The sequence below is a fragment of the Ursus maritimus genome, unplaced genomic scaffold (assembly GCF_017311325.1).
Source record: "Ursus maritimus isolate PB19 unplaced genomic scaffold, ASM1731132v1 scaffold_10, whole genome shotgun sequence".
Taxonomy (NCBI): domain Eukaryota; kingdom Metazoa; phylum Chordata; class Mammalia; order Carnivora; family Ursidae; genus Ursus; species Ursus maritimus.
This window is the reverse complement of record NW_024423344.1, coordinates 56198406-56215124: the sequence shown is the minus strand read 5'-3', so window position 1 is coordinate 56215124 and position 16719 is coordinate 56198406.

The window sequence follows — 16719 nt, the reverse complement described above, 5'->3', positions numbered from 1 at the left end:
GGGAGAATCTCAAGCAGACTCCCCACTGAGCATGGAGCCCAACTAGGGACTCCAGGCAGGGCTCATCGCCAGGCTCAATCCCAGGACTCTGAGATGAAATCAAGAGTGGGCAGCTCAACTGGCTGAGCCACCCAAACACCACTGAAATTGGTTTTTTCTAATAGAGTTTGAACTATACCTGCTGGAGAAGACTGGGGTTGAACTTCAAGAAAATATCTATTAAAGAAGGAACTCTATATAGTGCCATCTTTTCCTCCATTTGATTTTTATTCACTGATATCTAAGTGCTTTTGGTTATGCTTAGAGCCTTCAGGTATATTTTGTTTACCAAAATTAATAGTTGTTTTTTTGGGTTTTTTTTTTTTTTTAGTCTATGGGAAGGGTGGTCTGACAATAGCTGTCCAACCATAGCCAGAAGCACCACTGCAGAAGTATTTTTATTCCATAGAAATGAAAAGTAGTACTGTATTAATATCTCTCAAATATTCTTGTCATAAAATAGTGTGTTGCCAATACCCCAAACATTTAGTATAATGTAAATATTTCTATGGTGTAGTCTTAAGTGAATTAAGGTAATCACAGAATAAATATTTATTGCCTTATTCTATTTAGTTCTACCAATAAAATAGTTTAAAGTTTAATCATGTTATTTTCTTTGGAATATATCCTTCTATTTCTTCATTTTGCTTGACCCTTTATATTTTTAAAGATTATATAAAACAGTCATGTCTTCTAGACTTAAAGGAGTGGCCTCATGTAGGAGATGAACTTTATCTGCCCTAGCTGTTGGCTGTCTCTCAAACCTTTGTGATTGTCCAAGCAGGCTATTTTACTTTTAATGGCTCCTAAGAGTTGAGGGTGTACCAAGACCTGTCAGTATCCCAAAAGGGAGGGTCTCAGTCAGCATCTAGAGTTAGGCTGATTGGAAGCCAGACCTTCAGACAACAGCCTTTAAAGTATGAAAATACATATACTCCTCTGGGATCACAACCGTGAACCCCTCTGGTCACAAGAGCCAGGAGGCCTGGAGGTAACCCCTGGTAGCAATTGCTAAAATTGGGGCTACAGAAGACTGTATAGCCTCCTTTCTGGGAAATACTGGCAAGCTGTAGCAAGGCAAGGGAAAGCATGACAATGGTACCTACCAGCCTCTAAATGTGCGTTAAATTAGATGTCTACCCTTCAGGCCAATGCTTTAAGATTAGCAAATAAGTCTCATTCACATAAAGTTTGTGAGCCTTTCCATCTTCTGTCTGGGCACTGAACACTGGTAGGTGAATCTGAGCTTGCCACTCTTTAAGAACTGTTTCTCAAATTATTATAGTCCATAATGTGGACTCCAGCCCCATTAGTTTCCAAAGCTAGGTGTTTAGGGAGCTCATCTCTCAAGTGCAGGTCTTCAAAATTATGGTTCCTGGGGGTGCCTGGGTGGCACAGCGGTTAAGCGTCTGCCTTCGGCTTAGGGCGTGATCCCGGCGTTGTGGGATGGAGCCCCACATCGGGCTCTTTCCCTGGGAGCCTGCTTCTTCCTCTCCCACTCCTCCTGCCTGTGTTCCCTCTCTCGCTGGCTGTCTCTATCTCTGTCGAATAAATAAATAAATCTTTAAAAAAAAAATTATGGTTCCTGATGTGGGGTTCAAATCGTTTGCCTCCAGAGAGAAGCTACAGGTTTGGAGTTCCCTCCTGATTGTGGGTTGCTGTGTTGGGGATGGAGTGTATGGCAGGATTGTGTCCCAACTTTCACTTGATTTGATTTGGGCCTTCTCTCATTGGCTTAATGCATAGGAGTCATTCAGACCATTTTTAGTTGCCTTTCTTTTTCCCCCAGAGAAAGTTGTTCCATATTTAGCTGCAGATTTATTATGTCAGTGGGAAGAGGTGAGCCTAGAATCCCCCTATGTTGCCATCTTGAACCAGAATCTCTCTCAAAAAATAGTTTAAAATGCCTGAGGAAATGTATAATAAACAATTACTTACATTCTCTTTTATTTTTTTATTATTTTAAATCATATTTATTTACTTTTGTGATTTATGGAATTCAGAGGCAAAATTTAAATCTGCAAAAACAAAATATCTCAAATAATTATTAAACCTTTAGGAAGTTAATTAGTTATCTCCATATTATACAGTAGAAAGCTTAAAACAATGCCAGAAACTAGCACTGTATGAGTGCCAAGAAAATGAAAATTAGAAAGCCATTACAATAATATCAAAAAAACTATCCAGAAATTGAATGGGTAATTGGAAAAGAGGTAAATGACAAAAATGACGGAAGTTTTATTCAGGACTTGTGCACTTATTAGAGCCAAAATCTATACTGTGGAAGCCTAGATTGAAATAGAAAACCCTGGTAGTTAAAATGCATTGTTTTCGTATTGGCTTAGTGAGATGTGCTGATGGAACAGTCCTACATAAATGTATAACTGTCAGTTAGAGATTTGGATCTGGCTCATAGATGAGTGATGATTGCATAGAAGTGACATCTGAGGCCATCTTCTTGGTTAAAGTCACCAAGAGGAAAATTACATAAAAGGGAATAAATGCATATTTATGCATTTATTTATCATCTAAAAGAAGAAAAATAAAACCTCCTTAATGTAGAGGTAATATATATTTTATGTATCTTTAAAAAATGCATGCACAACGTATGTGTCATTCTGAATATAGGATTTAAAACTTGAATCAGCTTGACTGAAACAAAATGACCTTTGAGTCAAGACAGATAATATTCCTGAACTTTAGTTTTTCCCCTCTGTTAAAGTGTTTAACTAAGCTGAAGTGATTTTGTCATTCAAAATTTCCTTATTTTTCCATTTGGCAATGAAGATAAAAAAGTGCCTGCAAGTGGATAGAAGGGATGATAATCAGAAGAGAGAAAAAAAGAGCTTCGGGTATATTCAGCTTTCTTCCCAAAATATCTAGCTACCCCAAAGACACTTTCAAAACCAGGGGGAACCTCCCTTGCATGTACTTGTTTGTGGACTATCAGAGACACAAAAAGTCTTCCTAGTCTTATCACTATGTTGCCTTTGCTTTTCTCTATCTCATCAGGGGTCAACAAAGGAAACTGCTGTTTTCCAGATGGAATACACAATCTATTCCCAAGCCGTACTTCTCCCAAATGGTAAGGAGTGAATCAGTCACTTTATCTTTAATTGTAGTAGTGTATGTATATTCATATGTCTATTGAAAATGAAATATTTTAGCAGTGCCAAGTACTTTCAGAAAGTGCCATTCAGACATATGGTACAATATGTTTATACCTATTGCAGACCATCTGCTATCTAAGCTCAATTGCACATTTATTTTACTTTTAATTCACAAAGAAAATGGAAAATAGAACTGGCCTATGTACCATAATTTGGCTGAGCTTTAAGCAGGTGCAAATTCAATAAGAAAACATATTTGGAGCTATAAAAACCTCACTTATTCTGTCCCCATGTGGGTATATATTCTTTCCAAAGCAATGCAAATGTTTCAGCTCTTTATGCTTAGATCTGTTGCACTTAGTTTCTAATAGGGTCAGGTGGGATGATACTGATTTGGAAACCAGAGAACTATATATCTTTTTGCTAAAAGACTAAGTGATGTGTATAATATTTGTAATACAGTTTTATTGGTGCCACACAGGTTTTATAGGTATAGGAAAAGTTAACAATTTTGAAGGCTTTATTCTTTTTAAAATAATTTTGCTTTTAATGTCATATATATTTCACACAGGATAAAAATATAATGTCAGATTTCCATAGGCACAATCATCTTTTTTATTAAAGATCTGAATATTTGTCAGAAACCAAACCATAGATCTATAGCCACAGAAAGGGAGGAAGGAAGGAAAGAAGGAAGGAAGGAAGGAAGGAAGGAAGGAAGGAAAGAAGGAAGGAAGGAAGGAAGGAAAGGAAAAATGAGATAATATCTTTATATAACAATTAAGGCATATATATACTTGTAATATCTTTAATTCCTAACTCTGATACGCAAGTATTTTTCAATAATAGTTCTTGCCAAACTGTTCAGATGTTATTCTAAATATTAACTCTAAGTAACTTTTTGTTAAGTAATATTTTGGGTTGGATTTTAATATAATGTAAACTTTTCAATTGAATCATTGTAATTCCAAGGCCGTTTGCCAGAAAATGTTTGAATGTTTAAATTTCACTTTATTTTATTTGGAATACTCTTCATTGTCTGGGTCCATTAGGTATGAAATGTTGATGATTGTTTCAAATATAATCTAAATACATCATAGGTCAACAGGAGAAACTCCTTTCAAAAGTTCCCACCATTAATTCAATATAAAAGCACTTAATAAGGTCACTTACTTGATATATAAATGATGTTTATAGGGTTACTTGATATATAAATAAAAAAGTATTTATGAAATTTTTTCCCAAATGTGTCATCTCTAATATTGGATATATGTCAATAGAGGCAAATACATACATACATGAACATACATGCATACATATAAATAATGTCCCATAAAGATCTAAAAATAGGTACATTATGGGAACACAAAGGAATAAATTATTTTTATGTTGAATGGCTGGGAAGTACTACAGCAATAGAACAGAGTAGGTTTCTGAAAGATCTTTCTTAAGGAAGCCCATTCTAAAAATGAATTTTATTGAATGTTTGGAATTGGATGTGTTGAAATGGGAAATAACATATTTGTAGTAAGGGACTATGCACTGAGACTTGCTTTATATGAAATAAATAAATATTTGCATTGCTTTCAAATTCTTATTGATTTTAAAATTTAAATCAAAACAAACTAATAAAAATGAGTGGTATTGATTTTAAATATGGTCCCAAATCAAGGAACCATTAATACCTGTAATTATGATGGTGAATAGGTTTAATCCCACAGTCATCTTGTGTCAATTGATAGAGGTCTCCAAAAGGACTATCCTGAGAATTATTTGGGGTCTTCCTTTATGTTCAATAGAAACAAACACAATGATTAATTAGTGTTACCTTCCAAGGTCATGTAATGCACATTTTTCAACCCTACTTTTAATTTACGGGTCCAACGTTTCCCCCAATAATCCAAAACATCTATTTGGAGTTAACAAGCTGAATCTTCTTTTCATTATAATTTATTTGCATTCATCCCTAATCAAAATGGACTCAAAGGAATTACAGAATAAATTAAATAAATTAATTAAACATCCTGACTTTTCAAGAGACACTTCGTATGTCACAAGACTCCTCTGCCCTTCTCTAAAGTGGCCACAAGAGAAAAGAAACTTTAGCTTAATTCTGGATATGAGAATATAAAGATGAGACTAGGATATTTTTAATGGCAATGTGTCTGAATTGAAGTTATTCAGATATACTGGTTTGATTATTTATTATTGAATCTATTTCTGAATTAAATCATACAAAAGTCAGTTTCGTTTTCTGCCTTTTTCCTCTTTATTATACCTACCGTGTAATGTTTGTTTGCTCACATTACTTTCTGAAAAGTGGCTCATCCAATGGAATAGAATATTATTTAGGATGACATTTATTTACCTAACTGATCCTTACTGGACACCAGAAACTTAGTTCTATAATTTTGACATGGATCCATACAATAAACATATATATGTATCTATCAGGATTCTTCTAACTTCCAAGCTTAAAAAAATTGAATTTACAATAATGAAACTCTTACCATGGAATTATTGAATTAAAGCTAAAATAATTAAATATATATTTATAGTTAATAGAGTTATATATATTATGTAAGTCATATACACATTACATGTAAAACATATGTATATATGTGTATATATGTGTGTGTGTGCATACATAAAATATATATCTTACAATTAATATACAGTGTGAGTTTGGTCAATGCAATATTTAGTGAACTGTGACTTACAAAGATATATTTGTGAATACTCACAAAAACAACCTAAAACTGAATTTTTGGGATTCAGACTCTCCACTCTCTACTGATACATCTCTTGTCGTTCAAATTCAATAGTGTTATTAAATTAGAATCCCAGTGAAAATTAGCTTAAAGGTCAGACATTCTGAATGCCAGGCAACAAATATACAGCAGTAGAGACCACTGCTCATAAAGTAAAAACAAAACAAAGAAAAAAGCAGAGTTCCCTCTGCCTTCAATATATTCTCCAATCACCTACTTTAGCCATGAAATGATATCTTTTATTGCCACATAGAAACTTTCTGTGTGATTGCTTTTTTTATAGCTATAATTTATTTGACATTTTCTATAAGGCAGTCTCTGGGCTAGGGAGTCTAGAAAGCTTTTACTTTTCTACTCTAACCTGTATTCAAACCCTAGCTTAGGCTATCATTGTTTTTAAGCTTTCACTTTAGGTTAATAAAAAAAGGTTCTCTTATGTTTCTCTGTGTTGAGAATGCTGTGCATGTGTGTGTGTGTTCTAACATATATATATGTGTATATATGTGTATATGCCACCCAGGCGTCCCCTTATTTTATCATTTATCATGAACAGTAACTTGAAAATCATTTGCTTTTATCTTTAAATATCATTCCACTGATTTCTCTTTTCCATGATTACCGATGTGAATTCTGAGTAGAAAAGCTGATTCTCTGGGATGCCTGGGTTGCTCACTCGGTTAAGCATCTGCCTTTAGCTCAGGTCATGATCCCAGAGTCCTGGGATCAAGTTCCGCATCAGGCTCCTTGATCAGCGGGGAGCCTGCTGCTCCCCAGCTTGTGCTCTCTCTCTCTGACAAATAAATATAAAAAAATCTCAAAATAAAATTTTTTTAAAAAGGCTGATTCTCTTTTCTTCCAAGGTTTAAAAAAAAAGTGGGAAATACTTTTTCTTTTACACTTTAACTTGTATATTCAAGAATTTCAAAGGACACATGCATATGTCTCTACTTTTTTGTTGTTAGTTTTGCCACAGAATTGTTTAATCAGTTCAGTTACCAAATTTAAGTCTTTCTGTAAAGTTTTACTCTAATTATACCTACTTGTCTTGTGAAATTATTTTTATTCACATAATACAACTCTTGGATTTATCCTTCAAGTGATTTTTGTTTTTGTCATCATTTCCATTTCTTTGATCTCATGCTTCAGGGTTGTGTGGGTTTTATTGTTGTTCATTTGTTTAATTCTTTTGACAACCATTTTTTCCTCTTGCTCTTCTGGACATTCATTCATTTCATTTCATGGGAGTGACCATTCTCTTTCTAATTGTCTACTTTGATTTTTGGAGGTTTTTTTTTTTTTTTAATGAAATCATGTTTTTCACAGTTCTGCAGTATTTGAATTGCATTCTTTGGATAGTTGTTATATTTTTTAGGAAATTTTTCCATTAGTTCTTCTTCAACAGAAGCCATTTGTTATGCTTGTTCTTATAAGTCCCTCACCTTCAGTTTATGTAAATTAGAATTCTTTACTTGTTTTGATTACCACAGCATGAGTATCAGTCAAATTCTTACAAATTTTTTAGTACTAATGAATCAGTGGCAATTGGTTAAGACTTTTTTTTCCTTTTTTTTTCATTATTAAACAAAATGTTTATATTGTTTGGGACAAAAATTAATTATAAATATATGACTCTCAATTCATTCTCATATCCTAAATAATAAAATAGCAATTATGACAACATTAATGACCAAATTATTGACTGCAATAAGTGCAGATCTGTTTTATATCAACATTTTATCTATATAATAATACATAAAAACAATATCATCATTTTATATTATAATATATTATTATTGTCCTTTAATAGATGACAAAATGGGTGTACAAATGTTATGTAACTTGCTGGTGAAAAGTTCTCGCATCTCTTTGATGAGGAGACATTGCAAGTTAACACAGAAACCTCACTTAATACTATTTGTGATTTGTTATATATTATTACATATGAATATGTGTGTGTGTGTGTATATATATATATATATATGATGGTTATATGAGATACAATGAATGGGCAATTGAGAAATCTAAATAATGTTTCCATATTTCATATATTAATGCATTTTTTTATACATAGATAGTTTTCTTTGGGGTTTTTTTGCAAGGATTAAAAACACATACTTAGTTTTCACAACTGGTATGTGACAAATGTCTAGTCAATATAGGCTAAAACCGATAATAAAACCAAAGTGACATGTTTCACCAAAGCTTTCTTGTAGTGGCATTCAATGTTAGTCAGACTGACCCTTTCCTTTTTTTTTTTTTTAAGATTTTATTTATTTATTTGACAGAGAGAGAGACACCAAGAGAGGTAACACAAGCCGGAGGAGTGGGCTCCTCGCTGAGCAAGGAGCCAGATGTGGGACTAGATCCCAAGACCCTGGGATTGAGACCTGAGCCGAAGGCAGAGGCTTAATGACCGAGCCACCCAGGCACCCGCAGACTTACCCTTTTTTTGAAAACAACTAAAGATGCTAAAAAAAATACCTTTTCAAGTCTTACTGCAAGCCTCAAAGAGATGATAAAAAATAAGAAATTATCAGGAAAAAACCTAAGAAAAAGCATAAATTCATTCTTAAGCAGCCTAACAGCATCTGTGAACCCTAAAGAAATTGGGCTTTCACTTTTGAGGATCTGATAGGACAAGGAAGATAGAAGTAAAAGCGTAAGGCTTTCTAAGGTGGTGGATTCAAATATAGATTCTCTAAATTAAGGGATGAATTCTTAGGGTAAACTCGAACTAGAATTAAATCTACCTCAGCCACAGGCTCAGAAACCTAAAGACAAATAAGGACTGCTATGTGATTTAACACCCAAAGGACACATTCTGGAAGGACCAATGAAATTCAACTGTTGAATTTGGTTGATGACTTGTCTAAATCATAGTACCATAGGAACCTGGTAGAAGCAAACACAATATCTCTCTAGAGAAGGCACATTTATCTCAGCTACTTAGAAGCCCCCCAATTTTTTAAAGATTAGTAATAAAGTCAGAAATAACCAATCACACAAGTAATAGAAAAACAAAAAAGCAGAAAGAAATAGGTAGAGGGATTATACTCACACGGTCATCATACATATCGGAATTATCAGATACATATTATAAAAAATGTAATTTGCATGGGATGCCTGGCTGGCTCATTCGGTAGGGTATGTGACTCTTGATCTCAAAGTCATGAATTCAAGCCTCGTGTTGGGGGTGGAGCCTACTTAAAATACGAAAAAAAAAAACTACACACATGCACAAAAAATAAAAGGCTATAATAGATGTAATTTGCATGATGTTTAAAAAAGGCAAGTTTGAACATTTCTGCAGAGAATAAGAAATTATTACATGAATTAGATGATTTGAAAAATATTCAAATAAAACTTGTAAAAGTAAAAAAAGATCAGTGACTAAATTAAATAAAACTCACTGGGTAAGTTTGACAGCAGAGTGAAAAAATATTGAAAGTTAGGTCAAAATAAATTTTCTAGCTAGAGCAATCAGATCTAAAACAATGGAAAGTATGGGATGATAGTAATGAAAACATGGAGTACAGAGTGAGAAATTATAGGAGTGAGAGATGTAGGAAAGAAGACATGAAACAGAGACAATATTAGAGGAGACAATGACTAAGAATTTTCGAGAAATGTTTAAAAAAAAAGCATAACAACTTGCAACCAGATGAAATCCCATAAACGATCAACTTCTACCTTAGCAAGCCAGGTAATCTTCTCCTTACATTTCTGTACTAATCTTTCCACTTGGCCTGAGTTATTTCTCAAGATACAGCAGAATATATTCATGATTGTACAAATTCCACTCTGGCCTACAAGAAGAAAATGTAGGATAATTTTATCACCCATAAGAATTCTGGCCAGTGACTTGAAGCTGACATGAATGCCTTCAGTGACCCAATTGTTGTAACTGATCACTTCAGCTATAGTAAAGGAGGGATTTTTGTGCCATCTTTCCTAACTGGATGTCTTCATTAAAGGGAATAACTGCCCACAGGTGCACACAAATTTTGAGTCATTTTTTTTTTCTTTTCTCTTCTACAAAGCTTCTCCAAATAACCAAGGGATGTTGTATTCTTGACAGATTGTGCCAGCCAACTGAGGGCTACATGATATACTGGGTGAGATTTCCTTAAATACTTGAGGTCTCTTAAAGACACCTCCAAGGTGGAAATTACTGTGTTTAGGAATGTAGGCAAGTTACTACTTGGTTTCCACAAAAGAAGTAGGATTTCAAGTGTGCATATGATACCCTAGAAAGAAAGTGTTTACTATTGTTGGAGTTTAATCAGCTCAAGGGCATAGGTTGACACTGCCTCCAGCATAGCCTTCTAGCCGATTGGTGAACTTTATAATACCCAGTTATTCAACTTTAATAATTAGTTCTTGTTTTTGGAGGGACTGCCTGATGTCATTGAGTCCAATCTGCCATGTTTATCTAAGAAAACTGCTTAGTAGCATCTATCCATGCCATACAATGACTGAGAATGGGGTTTGGGCAACATTCAAAAGTTTTTACTGTGGGATGTACAGAAATTTGGACCAGCTTTTGCTGTCTCCAGTAGACAAGTAATATTTAGGATAAAGGTGGTCAAATTGTGGTCAGAGCCTCTGGCAAAGGATAGAAGACCTAGCAGTTATTTAAATTCAGGGTACTTTCAACAGTTTTGGAGAGCCACAGCAGGACATTTTCATATTGTAAGAAATCTTCAAAGGGGGTTGTGAAATCAAAGTTCATTAATATTTCTCCCCCCCCCCCACCAAACAGGTTGATTGTGTTCCTTCCCCAAGTGCCAGACTGTTCTTCCTTTAGTATCTTCAAATCTGTGTGCCACATTCCAATTGCTATGACTTATTTTTTTCCCCAATAAACTGTTTGCAACTAGGCCTTTCAGACAAAAGTGTCAGGTACAAGACAGGCAATACATTTTCATAAAACTTAATTGGAAGTAACTTTGAACCACATTTTCCCCCCTTTGACTGTATTATCTCACAGTGGATGTATCAACCAGGCTGGCCTAAGGTTACTGGTGGTGAAAGAAATATGCATCATCTTCAGGAATGAAATGGGTGGAGAAGAATCCATTCATTCATCTCTAGCTTGAAAGAGGATGATCTCTTTCTGAAAAGAGCTGTATTCAGTGACCAAACTGCTCTAGTTTGAGAAACAAGAAGAGGTAAAATGGACAAATTTGTTTAAGTTAACTCATAAAGAAGTTATTCCAGCATTTAAGACACTAGTTGTCTGCAAATAGTGAGAAGCATGGGATTTCCATTTAATAACTTGACTATCAGCTTATTGTTGAGTGACTTTTCCAGTAAGATGAATGTCATTTTCAGTGCAAGTGATCTGAAAATCCAAAGGCAGGCACAAAGAATGTCTTAAAACAGAAGAATTAAAAAAAAGAAAAAACAACTATTTCAGGAATATCAGCTACATTCTACACTGACTTCCCTATAACAAAAGAGAGAGAAAAGAGAGTGGAGTAATATATTTAGTGTATTGAAAGAAAATTATTGCTGAATTTTTATACTACACACAATTATCTTCTAAGAAGAGAGACAGTTGTCAGTGGCTGGTTAATACCAAAGGAAGAAGAAAAATATAAAATGTGACATTGGTATGTGAAAGAGAATGGTGAGGAGATGTAAAGGAGCAAAATTTTGTATATAATTGAAATTAATCTGGTATATTTCAAATTAGATTTTTATAGCTTTAAGATATTAAGTGCAGTTCCTGTGACACCTCAAATTACATAACTATAGACTATACACATGAGGATATGCATGAGGAAATAAGAAGGCAATTAGAAACTTAAACTACCAAAAATTAGCTATACACAAGACAGCATTGCAGGGACATTGGTCATTGTCCCTTAGGCTATGTTTAGCAGAACTCATAGAATACACCCAAATCAGCATATTGTATCTTCCCCCTAAACAGATCCTCTCAGTTTCAGTAAGACTCTAAGTCACCCATCATGTGCTTGAGGAACAGTGATGAAAGGATTTGTGATTATCTTGAAGGACCAATAAAAGCAGGATCCCTCTCTCGCTGGCTGTCTCTATCTCTGTCGAATAAATAAATAAAATCTTTAAAAATATATATAAATATGAAGTAAAAATTGACAGAATCAGAGGGAACAATAGACATTGTGGAAAATAGATATTTTCTGCAAAAATAGTTGAAGATTTCAATACTCCATTTTCTATAATGGAAAAAACAACCAGACAGAAGAAAAGTTAGAAAATAGAGTATTTGAATAACACAATGAACAAAAACATCTAAAAGATATATACAAAACAGTTCACCCAAAACAACAGAATGCATACTGTTCTCAAGTACACAAGGAATGTTTTCCAGGACAGATCATCTGTTGGGCCACAGATTATGACTGAATATATTTACAAAGTTAGATATCATACAAAGTATCTTCTTCAACCACAACAGGATGAAATTAGGGTCTTGGATGGAGCCCTGCGTTGGGCTCCACACTGAGCAAGGAGCCTGCTTGTCCCTCTCCCTCTGCTCCTCCCGCTGCTCTCTCTCTCTCAAATAAGTAAATAAATAAAATATTTTAAAATAAATAAATAAATAATTGACTAATCCAAGAGTAGTAGGAAATGGAAATAGTTTGAAATATATGCACTATTGATGGAAATGTATACAGGAGAACAGTTTGACTTTATTTAGGAATGGTGAACATGTGTTCCCTAAGACCAAGTTATTCCATTCCTCAGAATAAACGTAGACTCAAAGGTAGCATAATGCATGCACAGGAATGATTACCTCAGGATTCTCAGTACTAGAGGAAAAAAATGGTCAATAAAATGAATAAATGAACTGTGACTGATTCTAAATGTCAAGATCATTAAAAGCAAGAATACAAGACTGTATTTTGATAAAAAATGTTCCTACAGTTACATAAAACAACTGGAAGAGGTTAAAAAACATGTTGTTAGGTAAAAGAACAAAGAAATAACACTGCTTATAGCATGAATTCTACATGTAAAATGTTCAATAACAGACAATATTAAACTATACTGTTTTAAGGATGTGTACATAGTTCAGAAAACCAAAGAGACAGGTGAAATAATGAATATCACAAAAATCAATATAGTGATGACCTCTGGGAAATAGCTAAGTTCGTGACTGAAAAACATGAGATGAGGGGAGAGGACTATGAGTTGCTGGTGATATTTTATTACTTCTTGACTAGAGTAGTGTTTACACAGGTATTCACATTATGATTATTCATTAAACAATATATTTTCTTTTGTTATCTGTATGAAACATTATTAAAATGTGATATAGTTTAGTATTTTCTTTTTATTATCCTTACTATTCTTTTTAAGTACTGATACTTATTGTATAAATAAATATCTCCTTACTTGTGGTGTCTTTATCATATGTTTTAGCTATAACTTAAAAAGAATACCACAGCATGAAATTTATATAGGACTTTTACAGAGCACCAAAATTAAAATTTTTAGTGGGAGTTTTGTGTGTAAAAGGACACCCAAAGGTAGAAAGAAGCAGCATGACCTAAATCCCAAGTAGTCATGAAGATAGTGACTTTGAAAACATTTTTCAGAAATATTTTAGGAACTGAGAAAAATACAGATGGTGAATACATATGTGTAAAAGTGATACTATTAAAAATGTGTATATAAAGATAAACTATATCATAATTAACAAAAATCCCTTAAAACCCAAATGAAAATTTACATTTATATTTAAGGAGTAATTTGAGGGGATATTCATACAGTTATTTTTCTGAATATGGCTAATTGGTATAATTCTAGATGTAGGATATAATGGAACCCACTTAAAGCTGAACACGGATTTTTCTGTTTCGAGACCACAGTATTTTTCTATTTTGTTGTAAAACCTTATTACAATGAGAATAATAGGTATAATTAACCCCTCAAAAGTGGGCTTGAACAGTATGGGTCCACTTAGATGAGGATTTTTTTCAATAAATACAGTACTATAAATATATTTTCTCTTATGATTTTCTTAATTACATTTTCTTTTCTCTAGCTTACTTAATGGTAGGAATACAATACGTAATACATACAAGATACAAAATATGTATTAATTAAATGTTTATGTTATTGTTAAGGCTTCTGGTCAACAGTAGGCTATCAGTAGTTAAATTTTGGGGGCATCAAAAGTTATATATGGATTTTTGAATGTGCAGGGGTCAGTGTCCTTAACCCCTATGTTGTTCAAAGGTCAACTGTATATGCAAAAACAAAAAAACCCCCAAAAAACATAGTAAACCATTTAAACATTACTTTAGCATCCACTACTACACATTTTTCTAAACTATATATACATATATATGGCACACATACATATCAAGTTATTCCCACTTTATAAGTGATGAAACCAATTCAAATAAATTATCCTAACACTGATTGTGGTCTCAAAGCTAGTAAGAAAAATCCAAAAATAAAATTTAAGGCTGATAGTTATATAACTTACACATGATTAAGAGGCATTGTTTTAACTTAAGGCCCAAGTATTTCGTAAAAGCTAGTACATTAACAGATAAACCAGATTTTTTTCTATGTACTATCTTAAATCATATATGATAGGTGGAAAATGAATTAGCAAGTAGGGTCTGTTTTAAAGGGAAGAAAGGAGATGGAAGAGCTCTAAGCAACAGATACTGGCCAAGTAGGCATCTACTGAGGTTATTACGCCTGAATAAATGAAGCAGAGAGTACGAGGTCCTGATAGCTTAAACAAGCCAACTAAACAAGGTGACTTTCTCAGGGGAGGAAGTGGCAACAGAAATGATAGGAATGGGGATAGATTTCCCAACTTTACAACGGATGTGTGGCAAAGAATTTCACACACAAAGTGACACTTGATTCATTGACCTGTTCTGAACAACTCTTCTACAACTCAGTATGGTGTGAGAATGAGGGCTGAATTTGCTCCTTACTCCAGAATCCAAACAAATAATTGTTTGAAATATGAGGACTATTTGCTTTGATTTCATCAATTTTCCTTTACAGATGTAAGCCCCTTTGCAAAGGGAAGGAAACATTCTCAGCCATGATTCTGAGATACTTTTTTTTTTTTATCTCAAATTTACAGTATAGGAAACTGCCAGTTCATTGAAACACTATCCTGAGCATGTGTACATCATCTTCCCCTAAACGCTCTTCTTCTAAAATATTTCCAATCTATCATTGACTTTTCCCCAAAATTATCTGTATAATTAAGCTTTATTTTTTTAAAAAACCTTAGTGTTTTCAATTGCCTCCAAATAAAAAATCATAATACTTAACATCACTCTAATTTTTTTTCTTGATTTAATCGCTTCTCAGCCTTTTAGCTAAGATCAGGTGTAATTTCTTTTTTCTATGATTTAGCCCTAAGCATATCTACAATAAGAATTTCATCCACCATTACATGATTTCCTTGTTTTGATCTATAAATATTTTATACATGTATTTGCAACCCTACACAAAGCAAACCCAATCCCCTGGCCTGTTATGATAAACCCCAAATCACACAATGTTTTCTGGATTTATGTTTGGTTTTCTTCCTAAAGTTGAAATAGAGTGCATCATTTGGATTTGCTTATCTTTAGGCCATATACTTTGGAAAATTGTTAATGGAACATTTGCCTTGCCATACAAATCACATTCTTGTTTCTTGATCTTTTTTCTGTTTCTGTTTTTTGTTATTCCTGATGACCAGCCCAAATGCTCATTACATATTGTGGAAAGAGAAAAAACAAGCCAAGTCATCATTTCAAGCTTTATACTAAAATGTTGCTGGGGTGCCTGGGTGGCTTAGTTGGTTAAGTAACTCTTGATTTTGACTCCGGTCATGATCACAGGATTGTGAGATTGAGACCCACCTCAGACTCAACACTCAGTACAGAAACTGCTTGAGATTCTTTCCCTTTTCCTCTCCCTCCCCTTCTTCCTCACCAACATAAATACATACGTATATACATACATACATAAAATCTTTAAAAAATGTTGCTAAATGAGACCAACTTTGACATGAATGTTAGGGAATGAAACAAGGTGCTTAAGTATATTATATGACAGAACAAGACTAGTAAAAATTTAATTTTATTACAAGAGTATACACTACAGAAATTCTCAGTATTTGTGGAAACACTTGACATTAGTTATAGAACAGGATGGTAGAGCAGCAAAATGGTGGTGGCATTTATCAGCTATTGGGTGATCAACTTGAGTTTAGGAAAATTTTAGTGGGGAGGAATAGTTGGAGTCAAGTTTTTCAATGGTGATACTAAAACAATTTTAATCTTTTAGAGATTTTTATAGCCATTCCTCTTTACCAGCTCAGGAAAACTTTCTTATGCTGAATATCAGAGTCCAGACTATAATCTCTATCCAGATTTCAAAGTTTGGAGAACAAGTAAAGTCCCATAGCACAGGAAATGTTTAGTTTCAAGTAGATCACCAGTTTTCTGTGTGATTGTTCTTTCTTATGAATTCATTCATCAGATAGTGGTTTTACAAAAGTACCTATGGATCTGGACAAGATACAATATAGAATTGTGATGTTAAGACACACAAGAATCATTAATACACCTTGAAATGCTTCCTTTAGCAACATTGACTCTTCTTAATTGTAGTCAGAAGAAAAAAAACAAAGTCCTACATCTAGAATTTCCCAATTTGGAAAGTGGCATAGTGGCCAGGTTTCCAAGTTTTCCTATCTTTCTATTTGGCTCTTTAAGCTATCAGTTAAGTGTTGTCAAATACCAGGGATTAGCTATTTTTAAAAAGTATTAGAAGTAAAG